The sequence below is a fragment of the Dromiciops gliroides genome, chromosome 2 (genome assembly GCF_019393635.1).
Source record: "Dromiciops gliroides isolate mDroGli1 chromosome 2, mDroGli1.pri, whole genome shotgun sequence".
Taxonomy (NCBI): Eukaryota; Metazoa; Chordata; class Mammalia; order Microbiotheria; family Microbiotheriidae; genus Dromiciops; species Dromiciops gliroides.
The window spans coordinates 84609901-84621946 of NC_057862.1; positions in this window are offsets into that span (position 1 = coordinate 84609901).

The following is a 12046-nucleotide window of genomic DNA, read 5'->3' on the forward strand; positions in this document are numbered from 1 at the left end:
GCTCTGACTTGCTCTCTTTCCTGTGGACTCTGTGGAGAGTGGAGCTAGGATGCTCTCTCCCTTTAATAGATAGGAATCTAGTCCTTTCTTATTCTCTTCACCAAATTTCTTTTTCTCCTTAATACATGTTTAAAAGTCTAACTCTTGCTAAAGTTTATAATTTATTGGTAACCACTTATAGATATTTTAGACAGAATAGCTAAAATTTTAGTTTGACAAATGGCTGACCACAAAGGAGGAAAGTTGAAACTCCATCTTCTGATCTTATGGTTGGGCAAGAATTTCCCCCTACCCTGTCCCTTTAAACTGCTAAGTACCTTTAAATTTTCAAATGGACCTTTTAAAACTCCTAATTACCCTATTTTGGTTTATTCTGTTTAAACCAGATAAATGGGAGATAAGACCATGTTAATGCTTTGTTTTTTGTGGATTTTTCTATCTTAATTTTTATTTTTGTTAGAAGAGCCAGCAAGGTGCTTCACACAAGGGAATATAAATATCCCCCTCTCTCCCAACCATGCTTTTTCAGAGAAACCTGTTATTGCCTGCAGCTTTTCCAAGTTCTAACACTAATTGTTGCTCTGATTTTGCATGCCTGGAGACAATGACCCAAACTCTAGAAGCTTTTAATCCCCTAGCGTGGGGGGAAGGGGAAACCAGGTCTGAGTTCAAAATCAAGTCTGATTCAAATTGTCCCTGGTCCCTCCCCTCCTCTCCAGACCCACCTTCTACCCCTCCCTTGGCCAAGCCCCTTGATTCCCCTGCCAGGGAAGTCCAGAGATCTATGCACATGCACAGCTTTCTCTACCTGCATTTTCAGTCCTACCCCAGCTGAACTGTGATTCTGAGACAACCTTCGAAAAACCCTTTAAATTCCAGATATGCTCGTTTTGTTCATAATTTTGCTAATTCTGCTTTTGTCTTTAATTAGTAACCTTCTAAAGCATTTGTCTTATGAAAGGACTGACAGACAATATAGAGGGCTTAAAGAAGAAAAACTTAAGCTGAATAAAATGACAATCATCATCATGGTTCAAGACTCTGCTTCTTTTGCCATGGAAGGGTACATATTTTCCAGAAATGTAGAAGTAAGCAGCAAGGGTAATTGATATGCGTATTGGGGATTTTAGATATCCGAATCAAGTGTTCTGAATTCACTCAGAGTAATAGTATCAGTTCAGAGATTACATAGGATTTCTATGCTATTACATTACATTTTGAAATTAATGGTTATGAGTTTATTTCATAGTTTTCTACTTTTGAGGATTGTGTTTTATTATTTAAGCTTTAAAAAAAGAGAATATTTGTAAAAGCTTTTTATAGTCATGTGATCAAGTTTATATTTTGTAATACTCTTATTAATGTTAAGTTCATATTAATTTAGATTTCCCTAGTTTGAATTTCTTGTCTTTTATTGTTCCATGTGTATTTTCTTCCATTCATTCATCTATCTAATTTTGAAACATTGCAAGATGGTTTTAATATCATAATACAATGTTAATTCTTGGAGTATTGTGCTCCCATATTCTGAGTTGTTTGTTTTTGTATTTTTTTTTCTCTCAACTGAATATTTCATTGAACTCTTTAAAAGTTATGCAGCATAGCACGCATTTTTACCATCATACTGTCTTTGGTGAAATAATATGAGATTTAGGAAGTTGGCAAACTTATCATTTCAGAGACTAAATGCAGGCCCTGGAGAGACAGGTATACATAAGTCCATGGTTTCCTTATGATGGCGACTAAGTAGAACACAATTGCTAGACACAGTCCAGTTTTGTCCTCTCTCCCTCCTAATATAACCTGATTTAACTAAACTTGTTTTCTTTTTGTCTCACTCAATCTAATCACCTGTGACCTAGCACAATCACTAGCTGTCTTGAAACCATGAGATATGGTATCATAATCTTTCCATACCATTTTTCAGGTGTCATGAACACATACTAAAATATGGCTTTGATCCAGACACATGGTGGTAAGAAATGTTATAGATTGCATAACTACCTCAACCCTCTATTATATGAAGGAGGGAATGTAATGAAATTTATTAATTTGATCATTGACAATGCTATGCTAAGGTTTAGTAAAAATCCAGCAATTCAAACAGTTAAAGAAGAGAATCCAGCTTTCCAGACCAGAGTCCAGAATCTAGTTTTCCAGATCGGAGTCCAGAATCCAGAGCCCAGTTTTCCAGACCAGAATCCAGCTTCCTCCTGATGACATCTTACTACTTCAAGAAGATAAGAGAACTCAGAGACTTTAAATGAACAGTTTTGTTTTGTTGTTGTTGTTGTTTTTTAATTTTCTCTTCTTGTTATAAATATATGCCATCTGTTACATGTACTCTCTGCAGAGGCCCTCCCTTGCAAGACCAATGTCAAAAATGTCCAGTTCATGAGGACAAAAAACCACCCCTCAGGACAAAACTTTCCTCTCTCCCTTTTCTATATTGTTATTAACATATTGTTAGTTAGCATAGAATATTATACTTCTGTTATTTTTGACTGTTTCCATCAAGGGAAACACCCTGTTTTCTTGAAGAACACAAGTGGGACTGAGTGATTGAATGAAGCCACCTGCTGGAGACTTACTGTAGCAAAGCTCCACATGAGGTGAAAGCCTATGAGGGCAAGACTGTGCACCTTTTACTTTTGGCGTCAGGAAGTGACGTTTGCGTGTGGGAGGAAGAAGGGGGAGCCTGACACTCTGACTTGCTCTCTTTCTGTGAAACTCTGGTTGGAGAGCGGAGCTAGGAATGCCTCTCTTCCCTTTAATAGATAGAGGAATCTGAAGCCTTTCTCTTTTCTTTTCGCCAAATTCTTATTCTTCTTATAAAATGCTTAAAGTCTAACTCTTGCTAAAGCTTATAATTTATTGGCGACCACTCATAGATAATTTTAGACAGAATAGCTAATGAGTGGTTGCCAATAAATTATAAGCTTTAGCGACCACGATACATGTATACATATTTACAGTAAAAATATAAAGTGATTAAATAAAATAGTGAAATTAGGTCAGGGATGGTAGGCCCTAATGGGCAGGTAGGTGGAGTCTTAGTACATAGGGTCAGGCCTGGAGTCTTGAAGACTTATCATCCTGAGTTCAAATGTGACCTCAGCCACTTCCTAACTGGGTGACCCTAAGCAAGTCATTGTTGGCCTTGGTTTTCTTATCTATAAAAGAGCTGGAGAAGGAATGGCAACCCACTCTAGTATCTCTGCCAAGAAAATCTCCAATGGGCTCAGAAAGATTCAGACATGACTGAAGATGACTGAACAAAAACAACCAAAAGGCCCTAATAGTTGGGGAGACCATGGGGAGTTGTTGTAGAAGGTAGTCCTTAGGCTACCCCTTAGAGGAAGAAAGGGTTTCTGTGAAGTAGAACAAAAGAGGTAGTTATTTCCAGGCATGGCAGATGGATAATTCAAAGAATGGGAAATGGCAGCAATTTAATGAGAAGCACAGAAAAGTGGTTGGACTGGATAGAAGTGCAAGGGAAAGGGAGGAAATCCAGTGTGCCTGGAGAAATAGGATAGTGGTCTTTATGAATGTCTTTTAAAGATAAATAAAGATATTTTTACCTTATCCTAGAAGCCATTCAGAGTGATGGCAGTTTATTAAGTGTTTGGGGGCAGGGTGATATATGTCCATTGGGTGAGCCTAGAGGAGGCACTTCTATGGGCATTTGATATGAGGAATACAAGATTTCAAAAAAAATCATTTCAAAAGTTTTTTTAATTCCTTTTTTGTTTTTAATTTAATTTAAATATTTTGGGGTCAATTAAAAAAATTTTAAGCTTAAATACAAAATGAGAAAAAAACCCACGCTGTTATGTATACACCATAACAAAGGAAAAGATTCAATATAAACAATAAATTCCATTTCAAGAAAACTGATATAATAAATATTACACGTTTTCAAATCTGCCTAGTTTTTCTTTGCTTCCTTGTTGGTTTTCTTCTGTTCTCCGTTGTATACTTTTTGCTGTATTATTTCAAAACTCCTTTTCCCCCACCAAACAAAAAAAAGGCAGCAATTAAGCATGGATACACACACACACACACACATACATATACATGGATCTCTCTCTCTCTCTCTCTCTCTCTATATATATATATATTATATTTATATATATTCCTTTTGACTCGTTTGTCTGAGGTATGTATTCCTTTATATCTCTCTCTACAAAGTTTTTTGTTTTTTGTTTTTTTAAGAATCACCCCATCACACTCAGGTCAGCAAAGCTTTTCTATCAAACCTATCCCAAGTAATAATCATAGTTATAAAATAACTGCTAATATTTTCACATATAAGAAGTAAAAACTTTGTCTTTATTGAGTCCTTTATGATTGGTCTTTAATGTTTAGCATATGTCTCCTGGATGTTATATGTTGAATTTTGCTTGTTTGGGGTATTTTTTATTTTGTTCTGTTTTGTTTTTTGGTCACAAAAACCTGAAAGTTTTTCAATTTGTTGAATTTCCAATTTTTTTTTCATTCTTGATGTACTTAACTTTCTGGGTTAATTACCCTTGGTGGTAAACCCTAGCTCTTTGGCTCTGTGGAATATAGCATTTCAAGACCTATGTCTTTCAATGTATTAGCTACTGGGTCATGTGTAATCCTTATTGTAGCTCCATGATATTTAAATTGCTTTTTTTCTTGTTGCTTCCAATATTTTCTCCTAAACCTCAGAGCTTTGAAATTTAGCTATGATATTCCTTTAGGTTTTTCCTCCTGGGATCTCTTTCAGTTGGTGACTGGTGTTTATATATATATATATATATATACACACACACACATATATATATGTATATGTATGTATGTATGTATATATATATATATATATATTATGCTTTTCCTTCTTATTCTAGAACTCATGACAATTTTCCTTTCTATCAAGATATTTTTTTTAATCATAATTTTCAGGTGTTCCTATTATTCTTATATTATTCCTCTTCAATCTGTTCTCCAGATTAATTGTTGTTTTCTGATGAGATGTTTCCTTTTCTCTTCTAGTTTTTCATTCTTTTGGTTTTATTTTTTGATTTCTTATTGTCTCAAAATGTCATTATCTTCCCCTTGCCAAATTCAGTTTACAAGAAATTATTTTCTTCCTTAAGTTTTTGGTTCTTTATTTCAAGTTGGTTCACTTTCTTTTCATAATTTTCTTGGATTGTTCTCCTCCCCTCCCAATTTTTTCCTCAATCTCTCTTATTTGTTTTTAAAGTACTTTCTAAATTCTTCCCAAGAAGTCTTTTTGTGCTTTGGACCATTTGACATTTATCATCAAAAAAAGAGTATCTTTTAAAGCTCCATTATTTCCTCTGAATATGAACCCAGATCTCAATCCCCACAGTAACTATCAATGCTTTGGTTCTTTCTCCTTTGCTTGCTCATTTTATTTATTTTATAATTTTGCTTTTAGCAGGTTTTTTTTGGAGGTCTATCTCAGCCCCCACCTTAGGCTCTCCTAAGCCACAGCTGGGCAACCAGCCAGCACCATCCAGCAAATTAACTTGCTCCATCTGCTCCCTCTGGTGGTGGCAAATAACACTTGTCCTCTCTGCCCTGTTACTGAACCAGGCACTCTGTTCTCCTGCAAGTGCCACATCAACTGTGTCCCTGTCCCTCACTACTCCAGTCACCAAGGTGTCTAATAGCTCCCTTCTCCCTGCAGTCATAGACTGGGGACACATCTGTTCATTACAGCTCGACTTGGCATCCCTTGACAGTGAAGGTCTTTCAATCTTTTCCTATTCAAAACTTCAGGTCCCCTACCACTGTGAGATGAAAGTTTCTAAATGCCAAGGCTTGCCTCTCAACCCAGCTGCCTCCAGAGATTGTATTTGTTGATATTGCAGTCAGTCTGGAGGTGTTTGCACTGCAGTCAGATCAAACCTCCCATCCCTGGAGGTAGAGTTCTTTCTGAGATCTCCAAATTCTGTCCCTCCCTTTCCTTCCCTTTCTTTAATGTGGTAAGCAATCAGATATAGGTTATACATGAGCAATTATGTCTAACCTGTCCATTTTTCTCATTTTGTATAATTTCAAATGACACAAACTCCCACATTAAACTGTTTTCAGTTATCAACAAGTGTTTTCTTCCACTTTCTCCCTGCTTTCCTTTGTTTCTTTTTCAACTATCAACAAGTTTTTTGCTCCAAATTCTCCCAGATTTTCCTTGTTTCTTTTTTAATTATTGACAAGTTTTTCTCCATATAGAAAACTCTTATAAGTAATTATATTGTTAAGATTACAAATATCACCTTGCATATACAATATGAAATGTTTAGCCTTACTGAATTTATGCTTTTTCTTCTTTTTTTACCTTTTTATGTTTCCCTTGAGTCTTGTATTTGGAGGTCAAATTTTCTATTCAGCTCTTGTCTTTTAGTTTAAAAAAAATGCTTGAAAGTTCTCTATTTCATTAAAAATCCATCCCCCCCCCAAAGATCTATATTCATTTTTGCTGGATAGATGGGTGATCTTGGTTGTAAAACTTACTCCTTTGCCTTCAGGCATATTGTATTCCAAACTCTGATTTTTAATGTGGAAACTGCCAAATCCTGTGTAAATCTTGACTGTAGCTCTACAAATACTTGAATTTAATGTTTTTGGTTTGCTTCTAATACTTTCTCCTTGATTTGTGAGCCCTGGAATTTGGCTAGGAGGTTTCTGGGAATTTTCATTTGGGATTTCTTTAATGCAGTGATGAGTGGATTGTTTTCAATTTCTATTTTGCTCTCTGGTTCCAATTGTCAGGACAGTTTTCTTTGATAATTTCTTGAAAGATATTGTTCAGGCTTTTTTTTTTTTTGGATCATGACTTTTAGGTAATTCAATAATTCCATCTTCTTTGCTAGATCTATTTTCAAGGTCAGTTGTTTTTCTAATGAGAAATTTCACATTTTCTTCTATTTTTATTTTACCATATCTTGATGTGTCATAAAATCATTAGTTTCTACCATGTAGTCATTCAAATTTTGAAGGAATTATTTTTGTATTTCCCTTTCCACTTGTCTAATTCTTTTTTTTGTAAAGAAGTTATTTTCCATGGTAAATTTTTATATACATTTACCATGCTATTGACTCTTTAGGTTATGGTTCTCTTGCATTATTCTCATTTCTTTTCCCTGTTTTCCTTCTACTTCTTTAATTTCCCTTTAGAAATCCTTTTGGAGCTCTATCAGGAATTACTTTTTGGCCTGAGACAAATTCCCTTTTTTCTTTGAAGCTTTAGATGTAACCATCTTTATATTATTGTCTTCTTCTAAGTTTATGCCTTGATCCTCCCAATCACTATAGTAACTTCCTTTGGTCAAGCTTCCCCCACCCCCCCCCATTTTTTACTCTTTTTTTTTCTGCCTTTTTTCTTTTTGTGACTTGGTGTTTTTATTTGACTGTTGGGCTCTAGTTCTGCAATGCCCCAAGTTAGTATGCTCGGGCTCTGGGTCATATTGCTGGATTTTACTGGACTTCAGGGCTTAGCTGCTTGCTTTCTCAGTAGGACAGGTTTCCCTTTTGGCTTGTACTGGGGGGGTATGTGCTCCCTGTTGGCCTACTCTGGTATGAGGTTTAGCCTGCTAGTATGAACCCTGGGTTGGGGACTTGATTCTAGGTTGCTATAGTAACAGAGTCTTTCTGGTGACTGGCCCAGGAGGAGGGGGATCTTGTTGCTTGTCTGCCCCAGGGGTGGGTCCTGCTGCTAAGTTGTTATGGAAATAGGGCCTCTTTGCTAGCAGGCACTGGAGAAGTTATCTTGTTGCAGAGCTGCCTAAGGATTGGAGGACCTACTTCTGGGTTGCTATGTAAACAGAGGCTCTCTTCTGGTAGGCCCCAGGGGCAGGACCTCACTGTTGGCCGCCTCTGGGTGGGACTCCACCATGCTAGCCCAGACTGCTCACCTGCCTTGGGGAATGCTAGTTTACAGGAAGGCGAGGATTCATCCATGAATAGCTCCAAGCCCAGGGTCCTACTACAGGTCCCCTGCTGTGATGCTGGCTGCTGCTGCTGCTCTTCCCTAGCACCCCAATAAGACAGACCTTTGTTTTTAATTGACTGGTAAACAGCTTCCCTGATCCTTTCCCAATTCTGAGGTGTTTTTCTAGTTGTTTGGAAGGGAAATTTGTCAGGACTTCACAGGGTTCCTTCCTCATTTCACCATCTTGGCACTGGAAGTCTGGGGTCTTCTTAAATTGTCTTATGAAGACATCTGCTTTGTTTGTTTCTGCTGTTCTGAGGCAATGTCCTGTCTCTTTTTTTGTTTAGGAAATTTGGAGATCCAAATCTGATCTACTCTGCTATCTTCCCAGAATCCTCCTCTAGAGGTCAGACTTTTTGAGAGGAATATTATTTCTATAGAAGTCCCAAATACAAAGGCATGAGTTAGGGGTAGAGGGAAAAAAAAACTGTGAATCAATGCTGAGGTCCTTAAGAAAAGAGGTTTTGATGTGGGGAACACATCAAAAGCAGCCACCAATATTTGGATAGGGCAAATGGAGACAGAATTCAAAGGTAGATAAATATTGCAAGATGGCAGAAGAGGGAAAAGCCAGAAGTAGCACCAATAAAGTGGGAGTATATCTACTCTTTATCTTTCTGAACAAATGTGTTGGAGAATGGGGCATGAGAAAGCCACGCCCTGCATTGATGATGGTGGTTGATGTGATGATTAAAAATATCAGATATAGTTTCTGGTAATTTAATTATTTATTAATAGGCCAGCAGATTATTATAAAAGGATGGTATATGGCTGTCTCTCTCAGAACAAAGACCCCTAATGGGGGTAAGATAATAGTTTATATACTCTTCTATACTGTAGTAGGTCCTTTACATAGCAATCAAATCTAATTGGTTAACAGCAATCAAAACTATTCCTTGACTTGATTGGAGGTATATTATATTGGAATGAAGTCTGGGGATAGGTGACTAGGTCACTACAATCTTGGTCAAAATGACATAAAAAATGCAGAACCCACCCAAATTGATGGGAACACAATGGTTTCCACTGACAACATACTGGGAGACACTATTTTGCAGAGCTAAGGCTCAGCAAGCAAGCTGTGCCACTGAACTTGACAAAACAACGATGCTCTGCACAAACCCTCTGAATAATCTCACCCTCTGGCAAAAGTGCACAATTATATTGCTTTGAACAGCACCAGGTGTTCTCTGAGCTCAGAAAAGCAGTGGACAAGCTCAGAAAATACCCACGGTCCAGTCAGAAGTCTTGCAATGAATTAAACTTGTCACAGTGTTGCCGTTGCCCCTGATTGTCAGGGGTACAACTCACTGAAAAGCCACTAGTATAAATATTGAGATTCCCACACATGCCTCAAGCCTCCCCACTAGGGGGCAGACCATGCACAAGTGTCCTGACCATGCATAAATTTCCCTGACTCTAAAACTAAAACTTCACTTTAATTTCTGACTCACTTGTCTCTAGCCTGTTCTGTTCAGTTCCTGACCATTTATAGGTTAGAGGGAGGTTAAGGTCAGTTGATACTACCTAGGTGTGGTTTGGCACAGGCTAAATATCATCAGTAAAATCCTTCCAGCCATCTAAATAAAGGGAATCTATCTCCACCCAAGAATCCTGGACCCACATGAAGCTTAATTTCTAGGAGCACTGGACTTTGGAGGGAGGGGAGGGCAAGAAAGGTGACCCCCTGTTTGCCAGAGCTAAGGCCCCATAAGGCAACCTGTGCACTGAGCTTGGCAAGACAACAATCCTTTATGATCACCCTTTGGATGATCTCACCCTCTGGGCTAGTCCCATAATTCACCAGTATTTCTCTGAGCTTGGACAACCACTGGACAAGCTTGGAAAATCCTGCAATGAATCAACCTTGTCACATGCTTGCTGCTCCTCATTGTCAGGACTACAGCTCACTGGGCAGTCACCAGTGTAAGTATTGAGATCTCCCCACACTACCTCTGCCCGCCCCCACCCACCCACTAGGGCACGGCCCTGGCACTTTTCTATAGTTCCTCTTTGCTTGGAAGGCTTTTTCCTCACTCTAAAAAAACAAACAACCAAAAAAACTTCTCTTTGATTCCTGACTCTTCTGTCTCTAGCCTTCTCTGTTCAGCTGCAGCCATCCACAAGTTAGAGGTTGGTTCTGTATGGTTGACAAGGACAAAGAAAGAAAGGGGATGAGAACAATAAAATTCCCCCAAGACATTGATTTTAGTAATATTTATTTCTCTAGAGGTGAGTATTGTCACACATTGTCTTCTGGAGGCCAGCAGATAAGGGGAGAGGAGGGATCAAGAGTTTATGGACATTTTTTAGTGAGAACAAGGGATTTGGTATATAACCTGAAAAAAAGTCTTGATGTAGGGGTGGGTTTAATTGATCAAATTGATAGTGAAGTATCCAAAGAATTATAAGATTCAATGACTCAGTTTCTCAAGTTTTATTGCTACACTGTGAGTGACCACATGGAGAGCCCCCAAAGGAGAAAGGTGTCTCAAAGTGGTAGAGGAAAATGGTTATTTTCTAGTAAGAAAAAGTAGTTTATCTCCTCATTATCTTAATCTCCTCCTTGTGGGAGGTTTCATGGGAGGTCTTAATGCATAATTTGGAGCTCCTGGGGGCTTAAGCCAAGCCATGAGGCAGGTACCTTTTCCTTGGAGGTGTGTTTTGGGGGTTTAAAAGTCTAAGGTGAACCTAAGGACAATTTGCCTTCTCTGCACATGTTTCCAAGGACAGGCTTAAACTTGTCAGACTCAGAGGGTCTCTGTGTTTGTGATATCTTTACTTTAGATCTGTTTCTAGGTGTCCTGTCATCTAGGAATATCAGTGGTTGCTCATTAATGGTTAACGGTTCCTGGTTAACATCTCTGTTGATGGTGAGGATTGATAGGAACAACCCTCTTGGTTACTGTAAGAACATAAACCTTATTTCTCTGTTAACCCTTTTAGGTACTATTGATCTTAGGTTATCTGTTAACCCCTCTTTGCCTCCTCCATCAGTCTGACTCAAAGCAAGTTTACTACTGATAACATGGAGTTTTTAAGCAATGTTTCTTGAGCTAGAGAAGGAAAGATGATGGGGAAGTAAGTGTCTGTGGCATGAAGAAGTTTGCACATAGTATTCTGCCTCTGGGGTGGGCTAGAATGAATGAAGAAAAGAAAGAACATTTATAGGGTGCTCATAATATGACCAATGCTGTGCTACACACTGGGGTTACAAAGAAAAAGCAAGAAACCAGTTCTTGCCCTCCAGTTGCTTCCAGTCTTGTGATGAGAGCCATTATATATAGGAGAATTGAGGCCAGGGAGGAGTTTTGTATGAGGAGGTCAGAGGGAATGGGTATTCAGAGTTTATAAGGGCCATTAGGTGTCATGTTCTTTCCAGGAAAGAAGAGTGTGATTGGGTTAAGAGCTAGAGGTAGATGGGGGGGGGGGGCAGGTTTGCATATGGAGATGGTCTGGGATTGGTGGCCTGGATCAGAGCAAGAAAAAGTGAATGCTTACCATTCATGAGGACCAGGTCCTGGGTGTGGGGGTCAGATACCTAGTCAGAGGGTGGAGTGAAGAGACATGGCAGGCAATTGGGAGTTTGGGAAGCCATTTATTGCTAACATTAAACTTTGTACCATGAATTTATCTGCATTGTAGGACCACAGTTAAGAGCTGGGAGGAGCCCTGGGAGATTATCTAGTTCAATGCTCCCATTTCCTAGATGAGGAAACCGAGTGTCATGGGGGAAAATGGGGGTACAGGGTTTAGGGTCCTTAGATTCCTCTTTAAAGACATTACAGCCCTCTTGCACACAAAAGTAGTTAAAATAAGATGGTAGTTTATTTAGGGGCAAGGGAAGGGAGGGGTAGGGAAGGGAAACCATGAAAGCAATCCTCGGACTTCTCATTGGGAGAGAGGTATGGCACAAAGCATGTGGCTTTGAGATACCAATCTCCCTCGAGCAGGAGACTGGCAGGTACTTTTTATAGAGTACTGATTGGGGGGGGGTGACCATCTGACTGTGGAAAGTTCCTTTAGTGAGGGAGGACCATCCCCCACTGGTGGTAGCTGGGG